Source organism: Apis dorsata, unplaced genomic scaffold (genome assembly GCF_000469605.1).
Source record: "Apis dorsata unplaced genomic scaffold, Apis dorsata 1.3 scaffold_85, whole genome shotgun sequence".
NCBI lineage: Eukaryota > Metazoa > Arthropoda > Insecta > Hymenoptera > Apidae > Apis > Apis dorsata.
Window position 1 is genome coordinate 755652 of NW_006263383.1, and position 17775 is coordinate 773426.

A 17775-nucleotide genomic window follows, 5' to 3' on the forward strand; every position below is an offset into this window, starting at 1 on the left:
GGTGGTGGTGGTGATACTCCCGCGACGTTTCGCAACATTGGATAATACACGGATATAATCCTGTAGAGGATAATTTTTTGGAGATTAAAATTTCTTGGATAGATTTCTCCCAAATTCAAACAGGAATTATTTATTTATTTCTAAAAGTGTTTCGAGAAATTATTTCCAATTTCTTGATCAGTGTCGTGTATACAAAAGTGTCTCTTGCCAATTATCTCCATCAAACCTTTGAAAAGAACTGAAAAAGGTCTTCGACGACACAATTCCCAGAGAGAAAACGTACTATTGCAACTCGTCCATTCGTCCACCCACCCCCTTTCCTGTCGCATAGATGGCCGCCGGTAGCCAGTTTCTCTCGGTCAGTCGCTCGTCTCTTTTTTTTTTACAGTTCGTTATCCATCCGGTGAGGCGAGGAGACGAGGAGGGAGGGAGGGGTGGCGAGAGGGGAGGGAAAAGAAGAGGTTTGGAAGAGGTCGCGTGACGTTTGCGGGGGTCAGACATAGGGAATAGGGCGCAAGCGCAGTTATGCCCGTTGAGACTCGTCGAGCACATGGCCGAAACTTGCTCCTATTAACGCGCCTCCACTCCACGGATTCGTCTACTTCGAGGGGTTGAGGGATTGGATAAATAGTGTGGGACGACAGTTCTGTTTTATTTTTTTCGCGGCTACGAAGAGTGGTGGTGGAGGAGGAGGAGGAGGAGGAGGGAGAAGGATAATTAAAATTGTTCGGTTCGAGATCGTCGGTAAAAATTTGTTTTTGGGAGGAGAGGATTATTTATTTTTATAATTTTTTCGAAACTCGATGAACGATAATCAGCGGGAATTTTGAAGATTTCCAAGATCGGAAAATATTCGTTTTCACGTTGAATGACACCTGTTTCGCGAAGAGAAGAGAAGAGAATTTATTTCGTCTCGAGTAAGTATATTTTTTCTTTTTCGACGAATACGAAAATTGGAGAACAATCGTGATTGAAGAGGATTGAACGACAACCGTTTTCGAGAAAGAGGGAAGAGGAACGAGCAATGGATGGACGATTCACGGTGCACAAGCTCGTTGCGATGTTACGAATATATTATCTTTAATGGAGGCGCGTCACTCTGCGCTTCTCTTGGCCTCGAAGAAAAATAAAATGCGGAGTTATGGAAGACGAATTTTATTTTTCTCATCGTTCAAAATGTAAATGAAAGGAAAAAAAAGAAAAAATTGCTGGAACAAGAGAGTACCTCGAGTTACAAAGATCATTTTTTAAAAACAATATATACATATATATATATATATAAAATTCAAAAATTTGAGAAATAGTTTGATCTAGAAATATGAGAGAGAGAGAGAGAATAAATAAATTTTTATTATTATTAAATTATAAATATTGAGGTATTAAAATAAGATGAAAGTTTGGAGAGTAATAAACAAGACGTCCTTGACCCAGGTCAAACGGCGAATGGACTTGTACAAACCTTTCTTGGTCGGCGTAACTCATAAATGATCACGATTCTTCTTCTCGAAGAAAATTTATGGTCGGCCTCCCTATCTGTGATATTGAAAGAGAGTAGTGTAATAGTGATCTATTATTAAACATTCGCGTGCTGACTGTAATAGAGTGCAGTGCCCTAAGGTCACGGAGATCGGAGTTCATCGATCGATCGAAGAAGGGGTGAGTAAACTGTTCCACGCCTGTTGATCTTTTTAACGCGTGCGATTATTGTTTATTGTTTATCGAATTTTCGAATAAATAATATATTCCTTCGTTTTTTTTTAAATTGTTTTTGTCCTCATAAAAACGACAAGATAAATCTTCGTACAAGATAGCGTTACAGGTTTAAAGTTTATTATAATAATTTTTGTAATATATAATTTTCTTAAAACAATATATATAAATTAATAATGGAAGAATTATTTCGATCTATTCGAGATTTAAAAATTTGATTCGATGATTTATTTTTCTTCGATTTCGAAAAATCAGTTTTGAGTATATAATTAATATTTTATTCTTCCTCTAATAGTATATAATTCTCGTATTGTACGAGAGGATGTGGGTAATCGAAATTTAAATTTTATTTATTTATTTTTCTTAATTTGTGATAAATAAAATTTATATTTTTGGATGTCTATGTGTAATTTAACTTTCGTAATACGATTTTTTTCTAAAAATTTAACTCTCGTATTGTACGAAAGATAAATTTAAAATTCGATTCGATATTTGCATAAAACTTTGATCGATAAAAAGATAACTGTATCATTACGCAGGTGGTTATTAAATATCGTTTAATTATAAACGAGAAACGTGCACTATTTAATATTGATGGCTCATATCTATTACAATACGAATAATTAAAGCTTACATGATTAACAACTCGATCGATGAATAATTAAGTATATCCGTCCAATCTACTTGTGAGTAATTAAAATTCAACGTTATTGAGCAAAGTTCTGATTAGATGGCTGGATTAGCCCGAATGTGTTTTCAACGAGTGCATTTTACTGCTTCTCCAGCTTGTTTGTTAATTAAATTTACACAATTCCTATGTTAATTTACTGTGTCAACAGCATTACAATTTATAATGCAATTAAATTAAATATTTATTTTTAATTTTTTTTTTTTGGAATTAAAAACAATTTAATCGTAGATTTTCTAATTTTATGTATCATATAAATCTTGCAAATTAACGAAGAAACTACAAACATTTTTTGTAATAATTAAATTTTCCATTCTTCCTTCAAATTTTTGAAGAGGAATGATAACGAAGTTAAGTCAGAAAAATTCGTTCGGAACTGCTGTTGAATTGAATTTGAAATTTGAATTCCATGCACGATCGATGAAAAGATTCGATGATTCGAATTCGAGGAAAAGAGAGAGGTGGAAAAGTGAGAGCTAGAAAATGGAGTTTCCGAGTAATAGGAGGAACAGTTCATAGGGCGTAGCCCAGGGGGCATTCTCAGTCGTAGAGAGTTTTCCACAGTATCCGCGGCTACGACAGATCCGCGCTTCGGTTTTTACGATGTAAGGGAGAAAGAGTGCTGTGGCGGGGTTTGAAAATGCGGGGTGTAACTGTCAGCCGAGCAATAAAACTTTTAACGCCTTCGTGTCCAATAAGCGTATCGTCCACCGAGTTTTACATTGGGCGGTGTCCTGCGGCCATTACTCCGGAACGGGACGATGCAGCACGCTGATTGGTCGGCCGATGCATCATGGCCGCTCCGTATCCAGGATTTCCCCCACCAATCCACCTACCGACAGCATTTTCCATCCCTCCAACGAGCCACTCTCTATCCTTGTTATGTTAAATCTTCGAGGGTAAAGCGATACGATGCAAGAGTTTCTTATTCGTGGCCAAGTAACAATTCGTGATTCTCTTCTATAAAGATTTTTCGAGAGGAAAATTCTCGTTTTTTGAAAAAAATGGATAATACATTTTGTGCATGGATACTACACACAATTTGTTTTATAACTCGATGAATGATATGCTATATTGCTATTTTAAAATTCATACTTGAATCTAATGATATATGCAAAATTTTATCATTATTAATTATTTATATTTATATTAATACGAACGGATTAGTTTTTTATGTGAAAAATCTGGTCTTTCCTAAATTATTTAGTATATAATTACGTTTAGAGTAATATTTTTATAAATTTTTTGTAAAATTTCTAATAATTTACGATAGAAATAGCAATGAAGAAATTGTTACTCTTTTCCATTCATTCGATTAATTTAGTTACGAACTCTGCTGAATTCAGCACTATATAGGTCGATAACTTCAATCGCAGCCTACTTTACCGATCGTATAAATGTTTCCTACTATATTTGTATTGGTGTTAGCACGCAACCAATCAAACGATCGCTATAATACGTTATCGTTTCAAAAACTTTCTTAATTTTCCGTGTACCCCGTATTGCAGTTTAAGAAAATAATGATTACATACATTTCACGAGTTTATGCATTTTAATCAAGTCTAATCCAGTTTAAGTAAGATAGTTATCAAAAACTTTTTTGTTTTTTCCTATTTCGTCTTATACATTATATAATAAAAAATATAACTTTCGCGATACTATCCAGTCTTAAAAATATCTCGGCCAGTCATCAAGCTTTGCGTTAAAATTTTAATCTAAGAAGCTTTAGATGAAGAAGAGAAGGAATAAACTATCTAAAGATACGGAGGCGGAAGAAAAAAAAATAAGCTTCAATTTCACCATGTCTTGACGACGGCGAGCATATTGGCGTCAACGCAAAATACGCGCCAGAAGCTTACTTTGGAAATAGACTGGGCGGGGAAACTCAATTTTACTAAAATCCTCCCGTAACCGTGTGGAAGTATATAAGTAGGTATATACACACACATACCTGTATCATGTTACTTTCTACCAGACAGTCTTCATTTTATCTCGTTCTAGTCACCATGTCAAACAACTATATCCATAGTTGTAATGCGTATTACGTATATACAGTAACTAGGTGTTGTCGCAAGCATATACGCATTAGTATAGGTTATATGTAGATCAACGTTGGCTCATATATTCAATACACAAAGTGATGTCGCAGGTTTATATAGGTGGATTTTGTCGTTGAGCTATAACTAGAGATACGATGTAGTACATAGGATGCAAACTCATAAACCCCCACCTCATCCGTGTCTTCCTGAGGCTTCTTCAGACAGCGTTACCTTTACCTAAGGCCGAAACGACCATATCACCTACACGACAGCAACACCTTCGACGACGAAAGTGACGTAGGCACGAACTACACTCGTTGACGTCGACGGCAGCGCCAATAAACAAGGCTCCCGCGCCCGCCTGACTTTCGATTATGTCATAGACTACATATTTCATCTGGTTGTGAACCCCGCGGAAGCGTGTGCTCATCTATTATTCTTCGCACAAAAGCTTGTGTTTCGAGAAAATATTACGTTCACCTATCGGATTTATAAATTAGTCGAAGTTTCGAAAGTGAGTTATTGAAAATATGTATAGAGGTTAAATGAAAGAATAGAATTAATCGGTTACGAGATGTTACGAGATCACGGAATATTTTTCGGCTGGAATAAGCACGCACGCGCCTAAACTTGATGCGTAATCAAAGCGTGATTCGCTTCGTCATGTATATCGAGGAATACGCGACTGTTCTTTGGCATTCTACACATACATGTGTATGCGAGGACAGAAGAGGAGGAACTCTGCACGGATTAACTGTGACCAGTATGTGCCACGACACGCAGTCGGGTCGATCGTCGGATTCATTAAATTTTATCCGACGGGTTGCAAACGTGCAGTCAAAAAATTCGTTTGACTCTATCTCTATCTTTATCGCATCGTGAACGCGAGTGAAACTGTACTTGTTAACGCGCATGCGTCCAGTAATATCGTATGCCTTCGGAGTGGTAACATGCGTCATATATATGACCACGTGACTATTTTACTTTTGAAGTTGAATAATATACAGTTTATATCGGAATTTCTGGCTAACATGGTTTAATACAGGTCAGTATTTCCATTATACTTTACCAGTAGATCTACTCTTAACTCGTTCTTAACTCTCTTTGAAATTTATCTCCTACATATGAAGCGTCGTGTCACATCGAATGCTATATTCACGCAGCTTGTCACGTACATTTCGACAATGCATGAGAAACAAACATATTTTTGCATGACAATTATTCAGACAGTCGTCACTAAATATAAGCAACGATTTAAAGAAGACAGTACAATATACGAAAAGCGCACAAAGTCATTTTAAATCATTATTATATCTTCGTTGGCAAATGTCAAAATATATTACACTTCCTAACCTCTACTATCATCTTTGTTTCTTGACATTCATTTCTCTTTTCGATTAGTTATGATGCAGTTGAATACAGTTGAATATTCTTTGAACTTAAATCTACTTAAAATCGTGGTTTTAATATCATTTAACATTATTAAATATGACAATGATTGGTGAAATATATACGTCTTATCAGTTAAAATGATAAAATTCTTTCTTTTTTTTTTATTTAATTTTATGCAATTATTTTTTATAATATTTGGCGTTATGATTATCAAGGAAGATATTTTTATTCTCGTATTCATTTAATCAGATATCGAATAGAATTCTTAATTTTTTAGTTTCCAATCAATCGTTTATCAAACGTGATCGCGATTACATTTCACAAGTATAACGGATAGGCAGTCATAGTTTAACAAACTACATTCTCATTTTTAACAGCTGAAAACATGTTAGTAGTTAGGACAAATTCCTGACGATGGCGCGCTAAGATTATTCGATCGCGGGATATCTTTACGACAGTATATAAATCTTTTGCTCCTGTTGAATCACTGCTTCATAGTCGCGATTAATTTCGAATCAGTGAGGACGTTGCAAATCGTTTAAATCTTCATAAAACACGCTTTTTGAATTTATACGAGGCAATGAATCATTCGTTGACAGAGCAAAACCGCGATGATGACTCGTTGAAAACCATTCAGAATTCAAGGTGGACATTTTGGAAAGAAAGAAGCTTGTCTAGGGAAATGATATTTCCAATAATCTGCTATATTTTTCATGTAAGTCATTAAGTCATAATAGATTAAATATTATTTCGAATAATTTTATATTCGAGTATGTAAATATTTTGATTATTCTCTTGTATAACTATGTTTCGATTTAATACGTATTACGAAAATGATAGAGAAGCAATCAGTTACAAACTAACCTCTTTATACGCGGACATTTTTGTTAAGCTTAATAAGAAGCAAACAGTACAGCATACAGAGTTTTACCGTAATATTCATAAACCGTAAGCTATTACATTTTATGATTCTATGTCTTTACATTTGATTTATCATTGTCCACATACGGATAATTACGACCTCCCGCTGATCGTTTGATTTATCACGATTGTACAATTAACCACGCATCCTGAAAGATTTATGCTCGAGAATGTCATATGAAGCGTGTATATTCAATGTTGTAAGCAACTGGCATTCAAGACCAATTGCTACGTAAAATAAAGTCGAAATAAGGTTCTTTCTCTTTTTTTTTTCTCTTTCACCTGTTCTTTTCCGTCTTTTCGAAATTAATATGATACAAAATAAATGCTGTTTTCATTTCGTCTTACGCATTTTTATATATATATATACATTTTTTTTTTCCACGAAGTTTGTGTTTTGTGTTATCCATAAAAGATCATCTCGTTACACAATCGTGAATTTCATGCTCGTGAATTTTACAGGAAAATGATACGAAAGTAATATGCAATTTCATTAACGCATGCGTTACACACGCAAATGCACATTTCGCTTATTTATAATTAAAAAGTGTTCTAATTTATTAGCGATGCTCGTTTCGGTAGGTAGTTTTTATTTCAACAGCCGTAAACAGTAAACCAGTAAAATACGAATTTTTACAGCATTTTAGAAAGATATGCTTTTTTATAGAAACAATTTACAAATACCAATGAAATATATCTATATTTTCTTTATATTTCATATCGAAGGCTCTATCATTTCTTTATTTTATTGTTTTTCATATTCGATAGAAAGACATTCGAACGAAAGTGGAAAATTGAAAAAAAAAAAGAACGACGGCAAGAAGGTAATCGAACGGAAGCTTGGTTGTTTAAAGTTGACGTGATAGAAATTGGAAATCGAATTTTTTCTGTCATCCTTTTCTTCTTCATACTCCTTTCTCGTGTCTCGTACTTGAATCCATCTCCATATACTGAAAACATAACAGTTCATGATTGTATTGAACATAAAATAAATATGAAATATTCCTTGACGTCAGGCATTCTTAATAAGATGCAAATAGAGATTTAAATTAATAAAAGAAGCAAGAGAATGAATGTGAAATTGAGTATATTTTACATTGCTATTTTTTCTTGAAATTTTTTGACATTTTCTATTTTGCAGAACGGTAAAATTGTTTGAATTATTCAAATAAGTACATATAAACGAATTTAACATTGAGTGAAATAATATTACAATTCTAAGAACTAATTTATTAATTCTCAAAATCAATAAATCTAAAAAGATCCGATCTGAAATGGATCCGTTAGATAAAAGAACCAACATTTACGATAAGAAAAATCGCAAAGGAATGCGAAATTCTAATGCAGCTTTCTTTCGCTACCATGGCGTTTAACGATTCCGGGTCACGCGAGTATTTCTTTGTCACTGTTTGAAAGATCCGTTCAAAAAGATAATAATATATTGAGTATACTTTTTTATAATTCGTATTATTGATACTCTTATATATAGATATGTATAATGTGTATATTATCAAACAAAAAGAATCTAGAAGCTAATGTTGTTTTGAAAACTCGTGAATCAAAAGTTAGGTTAGAATTTTTTATTATTAATCTCCATCGATTTCTGCTAGTCATAGATTACCAAACATTATTTAAACATAATTGTCTATAAAATTTGTATTATTATGATATTGATTGCTTTTAGATTAGAATTTTATTATTATCATTGTTAATATTAATTGATATCAATTTCTATTAGCCATTAGGATTAACGTCGTTAAATCCTTTTATTGGCTATGTTATTGATTAACATTTTATAACCTTAAAAAATTTATTTGTTTGTAATTTATCGAAAAGAAAAGTAAAAGAAAAGTGATTCGAAAAATTCGATTGGTAGTGTAAGTGAGAATACGTTGAAACGAGGCGAGTGTTGGACGATTTTAGCTGGCAAAATGTCCAAGAATGCATAATCCAGCGAAAACCGCAGGCGCTCTGAGTTGGCACGAAATATTTTGCCGGTCATGAATAAATCCGGAGCCGCAGCGTTGCCGCAGTGACCAGATCCCTAGTTCCATTCTGATGCAGTCGTTGCAGCGGTTTCATGAGTCTCGTCCATACAAAGCGTCCATCCCAACTCGCCTCTTGCGTATCCGCCCTTTCTCATTCGTTCGCCAAATTTGTACGCGCCCTTTCGTATTTGATCTTCCAGTATGAAACCAAGTTATACACTCGCGTAATTCGTCTTTTATTGCGAATTGCCAGCAATCGTATCTTGTTATACGAAAATTGCCTTGCCTGAATGGCGAGATGTAGGTATTAGATTGGTGTACATGAAATATTTTATTAAATATAGATTATTTTCTTAAAATATCGTACATTATTAATTAATTAATTGGATTTAAATTTTATATCATTTGATAATATTATCATACGATTAAGAAACTTGATAATTGTGAAAATAATATATAATTATGAATAATAATTGTGAAAATAATATATAAATATGATTAATATTTATATATAATATTTTCTCGTCTTTAAACTTATTCTAATTATTCAAAGAGATTCGTAATAAAAATTTTAATATTTTTTATTACAAATTTTGTCAATATATTCGATACAAAATTGCATTCTTTTTAATAATATTAATTTCAAATTTCTGAAGAAATTTTATATGCACCAATCTAATAAATTAAATATCGATTTAATTCAGATTCATGAATGAGTTAACTCACGTTACTCGATAGAATTTTATTGTCCAGTTAATTAATCTCATAACCTTACATACGGTACACGCATTCACAATCCAACTGAATTATTTATCGGCTCGAGCCGGTGAATAACCAAATAATCACGCTTAAAATACAGCAGGATAAAGTCGATTTAGTAGAACTGTCTTCCATGATCGTATCTTTGACCTTAAGTAACTGTCACTGTAGTTAGGGATGAGACAATAAATTTGCCAGTTCGCGGTACATAGAAGTCAACTTCGCCATTACAATTTTAAACTAATTGGAAGTTTGTGTCCTCGATTTTTTGATTAATCGTTTCTTGCATCTGTTATTATTTATACAACAGTGTTTCTCAATTTTTTCAATGCACGGAATATCCAAAATAATTAATTTTAATAATGGATTAAAACTTTTATCTGTATTTATGTGATTAGTAAATTTATATAAGATTAAAATTGCTGAGATGTAAAATAAAAAAAAGAAAGAAGAAAAAATATTTAAAAATATGATAAATTATAATCATTGCATAAACAAAATTCTTTATTTTTCTTTAATTGTTCCATCAAGATTTCATCAAGAATTAATTGCAATCAAACATTGATTTAGATTAGATTATCATCTATTGCGTTTAATAAATAAATAGAATCTTTTACATTCGGATATAATAATTCGAACGTATTTCGAGCATTGATTGAAAAACTAGTTTATACACTTTATAACATATCACGATAATAAACATATTTTGAATACTTTATATCTTACTACGTGTACAATATTATTAATAAATAAAAATATATAAATTTATCAGGTATAAATATACGTAATGAAATGTAAATGTATCATCGATAATAAATATTTTCAAGTTTTACCACTTACAAACCGGATCTGCTCTATAATATTTAACAGTCGCTAAAACTCACTTCTCGATGAACTTACCGAAATGTATCCACGTTTCTCCTCTTGTTTACAATACATCCAGCCATCGATACCGAAATATTCCAAGTGCCCGTTAACGTTTCCACCGCGTTATAGACGACATCTCTTCCCGAGATCTTATCGATCGTTCTTCGCAACGTAACCGTTTGAGTGGCCTTCCTCGACAATGCTCGAATATCGTAACATTCCCACGAGAGATCGAGCGAACTTTCCTCTTTGCTGCTCTTCTTCCCGCCCACGCTTCTCCCCACTTTTTCGTCACCCAACTAAGAGATTCTTCTCTTCTCTCTTTCTCTCTCTCTCTCCCCCTTCGTCCCTCCCTTATGGCCATTTTTTACGTTCCTTCCAATAGGAAGTCTCACCTTTTGCCAAATTGCCGTTGGCTGCTTGCATCTTGCTGATATTCTTTCGGTTCCAACGCTCATGGAATTTCTTTTCCTTCTTTTCACGTTTCTTTAAATTGTGTCTACTTCTTCTTTGCGGTTTTGAGGTTAGGTTTAAAGTCAATTTTTAAAAGTGTAAGATTTTTTTTTTTGTTTGTTTTTTAACATCATTGAAAAATGTGTTTTGAATTGTTATATGAAATTTGGGAATAAATTTAAAACTTTTATTCCTTTTCTTAAATAATTCAATAATTAGAAGGTAATTTTAAGTTTTGCATCTGTTATTATGTACAGTAAGTGGTCAAGTTTTTCGTACACAAGTTACAGTTGTGTGCACCTCACTTTTGATAAAACATAACCTCACTTTATGGTAAGCAAATAATGTATGAGCATAATATGTAGGATATCCTTTTCTTATTCACTTAACTCTTTACTGTCGTTGATTATTTAATGAGGAAAAAACTAATGACGATTAGTTACGATTCAAATAGATACAATCTTGAATATATAATAAAATTCATTGATAAATAAAATCTGAACATAAACAACGTTATATTACAATACATCTGAAATAAAGAATCGAGATCATTCCATTTGCATTTCAAATATATTGTAATAAAAGTAGAAATAACATTAGAAATCACGATAATCTGAAATACAGTTAGATACAGTTTCAATATCTTCTAGGATTTTTCCTTCCACACGGTAATCTGCAACAAATTTTACAGATCAGAGCGTCGTGCCTGTAAAAATTTAAGAAACACACAGAATGTAACGAAAGAATTCCTGCTGCGTTTCCTCCTAGCAAGAGGAGAACAGTAATAGACGCACAGTCTGTTACCTGAACCACCAGCCATAGAATAAGTAAAGGGAAAAAGTTGGCATGAAAAAAAATTCTTCCGCGTCGAGCGGCTGTTGGCCGGGTTACGTCCTTCCTGGAGAACGAGCAAAAAAATTGGCCAGCCCTTTTTTTTATACCTCCACTATGGCCATTTGACCGGCAAGGATACCGTTGCTCCTCTCCAAAGATACCGCTAGATTGCTTTCCTGTTAGAAACGAGATCATGGCCATCTTTCACGATACAAGGCGTTGCAACCATCGATGGAAGGCTTCTTCGTTTCCTCGATGCTTGAGAGAGTAAAAAAAAAACTCGCAGAAAGGGTAGTAAAAGGTTTGGAAAAAAATTGTCTTTTTTCACGATAAAGTATACACTTACTTTGGATGCACTATTTCCAGGTGTGTAAATTGGATGGAGTTTTGGGAAAGAGATGTGAGAGGATTGATGGAATATTTTTGCAATGATGCAAGAGATATTTTTATATTCTAGTCTATGATTGAGGAGATGAAACTGGAATAATGATGTAGAAATTGATGGAGATATTGATAAAGTAGAATGAATCTTCTTCCGGATATAAAAATTAGGATCAGGTAGATATATAGATTAGGTGAAGAAGGAGATATGAAAAAGGAGATTATTGAGATATTTCCCGGTGATATGGAAATTTTATTATTGATAGTGAAAATATATTTGAAATAGGCAATGTTTTTGTGTGTAAAAGAGATATAGGTGCATAATCAGATACAAATTTAGATAATATGTATAGCTATACAGGAAATTTCAAATAAAATATATTGGCTTTCGTTATGGCGTATCTTGCGTTGCACATAAGAATATGAGCGTTGTAATTAAAGAATATGTTTATGAAATTATTTGCAAATACAACTAGTAGGCATAATCAAGTCGATGTTTGTTATTACTTAGGTACATTCTTGTTCAAAAGTTACTTTAGAATAGTTTGTATTTGTTTCAAAATTAGAAGGAATTAAAAGATACAAAAAAACATTTAATTTTTCCAATATAGTTTTGAAATTAATTGATATAAAATTGATATCAAAAATGAAAAATTCGTTAAAAGAATTGTGTAAAATATGTGCATTTTAAGAGACTTTTGACTAATAATGTATTACAAAAAAATTGCATGTGCGCGCAAATATATATTATAATTATAATATATATTTTTTGCAGTTGTAAATTATTCTTCCGCTTTGTGCATGTGTATGAATAATCATTATAGATAATTATCTTCACCTGCAGACATAACTGTCCAACTGTTGTGAAGTGTAATTATTAGACTGATAGGTATATTCATATACCTAGTCAAAATTCAAAAGAATTGAAATCTTAATAACAGAATAAGAGAAAAGGTTTAATTAAAATTTCAATGAAATTATATCCAAAATTGAGAATTGCCAAAATTTTGATAGATATTGATTTCATTCCCTCAAAAAAATTCTTTTTTCATTATTCTTTATATTATAAAAAATATAATATGAAAAATACATTATGAAATATATTATGAAAAATAATATATTATGAAAAATACATCTCAAGCTTTTAACAAAATAATTTCCCCTATAATACAGTGTACAAAATATTTAAATAACTAATTATATATACCCATAAATAACCACAAACCTCTTTTCCTCTTCGATTATTCCAAAAAGAATTTGATCATCATTTAAAATATCATCTCCCACTCGCTGTTCCTCGGTGCATAATGCTTCAAATTATTTAATACCAATTTCTCGGAGGCCAGTACTCGAAAATAACGCGGCCAACTCTCTCTCTTTCTTTCTCCACCCCTCCCCTCCTCCGCGTTCCACTCCAGATTATTTAGTGCAGCTTTTATCGAGCATTGCCAGCAACACTGTTCCTCTAAAGCCTCGGCCAATGGCGGCCACGAACCCGTGATTCTCGAGGATCCATACAGCGTAAATTGAAGCCGTGGTTGAACCGTCTAGGACTTCTCAATTAACCGGCAGCTGGCCCCAACCAAGAGAGGAGATATCATAAAGAGGATTCTTTACGCTCGTTCACGGCTCGATCGCGATGTCCGGTGTTTATGCTTGCATCGAGGATTGGTCCAGCTGTTGATCACTATTTTCGACCGTATTGCCGTCATTATTTTTAGGGATGTCCAACTTGTTGCGATATTCGTGCAATATTCGCGATTGCACTCGATCCAGTCGAGGTTAAATTCGAATATTTTGTTTGTTTTTTTGTTTGTTGAGAATGGACTTGTTGGATTTTATGATTTTTCGTTTTGCGTATCTGCAAATGGATATTTTATTTTCGCGTATTCAAATTGTATTGAAGGAGTTTGTGACAATTTGTATTAATAATATAATTTTTATTTTAATCCTGTATTGGATCATTTGAATTTAATTCAATTTTTAATCAATTGCTTATGTCATAATCAAAGAAATTCTTTAGATTCTTGAAGATATCTTTTTCCAAAATAAAGAAATCTTAAATTGTTTAAAATTAATCCAGAATGATCTGGAATTAATATTTAGATATTACGATTATCATAATTTAGCTGTTTTTTGATTTTTTGAAAATAAGCTAGAATAAATTTTATTTAAATATACGTAAAAATTTCCTGTTAAAAATAAATTTTAATGACAAAGGAATTCTTGCAAAAATATCTATGACTCTCATTACAATTTTTATTTTATTTAAAAATCCAATTATTATAGTATTTTGATCAAAATCTTTTTCTCTATCTCTCAATTCGTTCAAAATTAAAAAAAAAAAATCAGATATTTGATCATTCGAAGTTTTGCTCATGCAAATTTCTCATGCGAAATTTTATTCGTCACCAGACGTAAAGAGTATTACATTGTTGAGGCGAAGATTGGCCACGTAAAACTGCGACGAATACGACTTAAAGCCGTGAATACTTTGGGCGAGGCGAGGAGAGATCGGAAAGAACAGCGTCGACGAATTTTCAGAGAAACGTAAGAAAACGTGAATGTATGTGTAAAAGCACTTGTCCCCTCGTGTCCGGGTGTTTCAACGTTACGTACCTTATATAGAACCATGTAGTCGAAGGTTTAGTGTTATATACATACATCCATGAGTCTATCTCGATAGCGATGTTTGAGAAGTCTCATTAGACCGAAAAGTCCTTTGGAATGAGGCAAGGAAACTCGGCGTGGATATTCGGAGGAAGACATGAAAACTTCGAGATTGTGAAAATGTAAGAATTTCACCGACCGTTGGCGAGAAAGAAACGAGGGATAGAGAGATAGGACGTGGCGAAAGGAGGATGATAAAGAAATAGTAGAGAAGAACGGAGAGATAAAAGGGAAGGAGAGAGATATTCTTTGTACAAAATCTGTAAAGATTTTTCATCTTATTTTTAGCTAAACTATCTTTGAGACATTACTTTATTCTGTTTTTAAACGCTCATTACCTTGTATTATTGTTGTGTGTGTACATATGTAAAAAATTCGAAGTGATTTGACCACGAAAACAATTCAATTATTTCTTTCTTAAGACGAAATTAGGGGAAACGAATATTATTCTTATGATTCGAAACTCATAAATTTTAGAGAATTCAACCTAAATAATTGTTACGCTTATAATGCAGTATCTATGGAAAGGAATTTTAATTAGAAAGAATGCACAGTCTTCTAAAACTCCCATAATATGTATACTAACTAATTAAAACGAAGAATTTTTTTTTACGAAGCATCGATCGAACAAAACATAAGATAAAAAGAAATTTGTGATAAAACTTGAAATTCGATGGTTAGGTTTAATCCCGCAATACTCGAGGAAGAAAGTCGCATCAATGGGAGACAACTGTCTAGACAGTGATCAACACACGCGAGACTGTAAAACTTTGTAGCCACGTGATCCCGAATCGACGAGTATTCTTGCTCTCTCGCATACATATGTATTACAGTACGTTGGTGGTTTGGCTGGAAGAAGGCAATGGTGTAATATATTTAACAATGTCTTACGATATGAGACGTTTTTACGGAAAGTCGTTGGCATAGGAATTGCTCGTTGGATCTGGTAGAACCCGAAGTTCCATACGAACACATTGGAAATGAGTTTGTTCCTCTAGGTACATAACCTAAACTTTTGGGTTACATTTTACGCTTGCACATGCACGCCGTGCATGCGCCACTCTGCGGGAAGGCGAAACTCAATCTTTCGCGCATGCGCATCGTACCTATCTTGCTACATGAAATTTGAACTTTTATAACCGATCGAGAATTCTCGGTCATTTCGTTTCGATCCAAGTACGACGTTTTTCACATTAATTTACGTTTGTAAAAGTACGTGAAACATACTTAAACAACTATTCATAAGGATTGTATACGTATATTGCTCATTTTGGACGACTTCTAGGTAAATTAATATTATTTCTTTTATTTAAAATTTTTCTTTTTATTTGTAAGAGATTTAAGAGGTTAGAATATAATCGTACGTCTTTTGTAGAAATGTAAAAGATTCAATTTATCTTTTTTAACAAAGAAATCGTTTCAAAAAAAATTATACAAACTAATTCTTCTATTAAATAATAGATTAGGTAAATAGGTAGAATAATAGATAGAATAATTTGATTAAAAAAAGATCGAATTTAATCAAATTCTAGTAAGTAAGTAGATTAAATAGATTCACAAAGAATAAAATTATTTTAAATCTTTGAAGAAATCATTTATTCTTTTCTTGTTATCATAAAAAAGGAAATAAATAGTTCGAAAGAAAAGTTTACCTTGTTACCTTGAATTTTTATAAAGTTTAAACGATAGATTTGTATTAGATGTAAATGCATCTTCAATTAATGGATCATAATGAACGAAATACCGTTTTTCCTCGAAAGATATAGATTTTACTCGCTCGTGATCGTTCAATTCAAAGCAGACATTCCAGCTCTCATCTTTCTCCAAGTGTATTAGATTGGCTTCGAAATACGTGACCTCGCCCGAGAATCAACCTCGTTCCTAACCTTCCATGTCCTCCCTCCGTCTCTTCCTCGCTCTTCGCCTACCTCCCACGTCGACGTTTCTAGCAAAGCCTCGTTGCAACCTAACCCAACCTTCCCGGAATACTTTGACCCTCCCACCCTTCAAGTCTTCGCCCTCTTCGAGGGATTTTCGTTTTTCTTTTTCCTTTCCATCCCTCCCGTTTTCTTTCCAAGCTTTTACCATGGCATGGCCGGCTGGATAAGGGAGGGGTATAAGGCGTTTTTGCCGACCCAAAAGGGAGTGGTTAATGAAATCCGTTTGTCGTTGTTTTTTTTTCTCTTCTTCAACCTTTCTACCAGTTTGTTACGTTGTATGCACGAATTCGAAATTTTTATAATAATTTGATCATCCATTGTATTTTTGTTTGCAAAAATTCTTTATATATATATATATCGAACTGTGTGAATATTTATTGCAAAATAAAATTTTTATGAATATACGCATAAAGGAATAAAGTTTAAATAAAGATTTATTCTATTTTTTAATATAATTTAATCATCGATTATGTTGAAGTATATTTTGAAACAACTTGATTGTTCGTATGAATTATTATTAGAATTATTCATTTAACTGTAATAAGTAGTTAGAATTAAATAGTATCTATTATGAATATTATTTTTGCTTAAATAAAAAAAAATATTGATTTTATCAAAAAAATATACATCGTAATAATTACAAAAAGACAGAAAATTTGAATTTATTAATTTAATAATTCTAATTATTAATCAATGTTTAAAATTCTATTTTTACGCAATTTTAAATTTTAAAGTTTGAAATATAGATAGTATTTCGATATTTCATGAAAACTGTTAATTACAATGAATCGATAAAAGGTACATATATAGAATCACTAGTTTCGAAAGATCTAGGGAATTGAAGAATCCTGTAATTTCGTGGACCATTGACCTGTAATGATAACCATCGTGAAAGCTAGGATTCTTGCGTAATAGAGGAACGTAAGGAAGCCCGTAAAACTGCATGTCCCGATAGGGTTCCTTTGTAGGCGACCTTAATTCGTTTTCTTTTTTGTTATCTTCTCTCACTTCCACTTTATACCACCGTGAAAAATATTAATTTCACGAGAACAATGCAACAGAGAAAGAAGAAAAAGTAAAATAAAAAGGAAAAAAAAATAAGAAAAAAAAAAAAAAAACAAAATGAGGAAAAA

General features: G+C 32.7%; 3 long non-coding RNA genes across 4 annotated transcripts in view; 2 read left to right on the forward strand and 1 right to left on the reverse strand.

Annotated features, from left to right (window-relative positions):
* The window catches only part of LOC102672002, a 68153-nt gene that overhangs the window by 5069 nt on the left and 45309 nt on the right, over positions 1 to 17775 (forward strand). The gene's annotated exons all lie outside the window — the stretch shown is intronic.
* On the forward strand, positions 6046 to 12066 carry LOC102671880. 2 transcript variants are annotated; one of them, XR_004149735.1, is made up of 3 exons: positions 6079 to 6544; positions 11509 to 11952; positions 12018 to 12066. It is a non-coding gene; the product is annotated as an uncharacterized LOC102671880 (long non-coding RNA). The 2 variants fall into 2 exon arrangements; XR_421103.2 differs by lacking the exon at positions 12018 to 12066 and having other exon boundaries at positions 6046 to 6544; positions 11509 to 11930.
* LOC116185022 lies at positions 7128 to 10870 on the reverse strand. Its single transcript, XR_004149734.1, has 2 exons — positions 10398 to 10870; positions 7128 to 7700 (listed from the first exon to the last, which is right to left on the reverse strand). It is a non-coding gene; the product is annotated as an uncharacterized LOC116185022 (long non-coding RNA).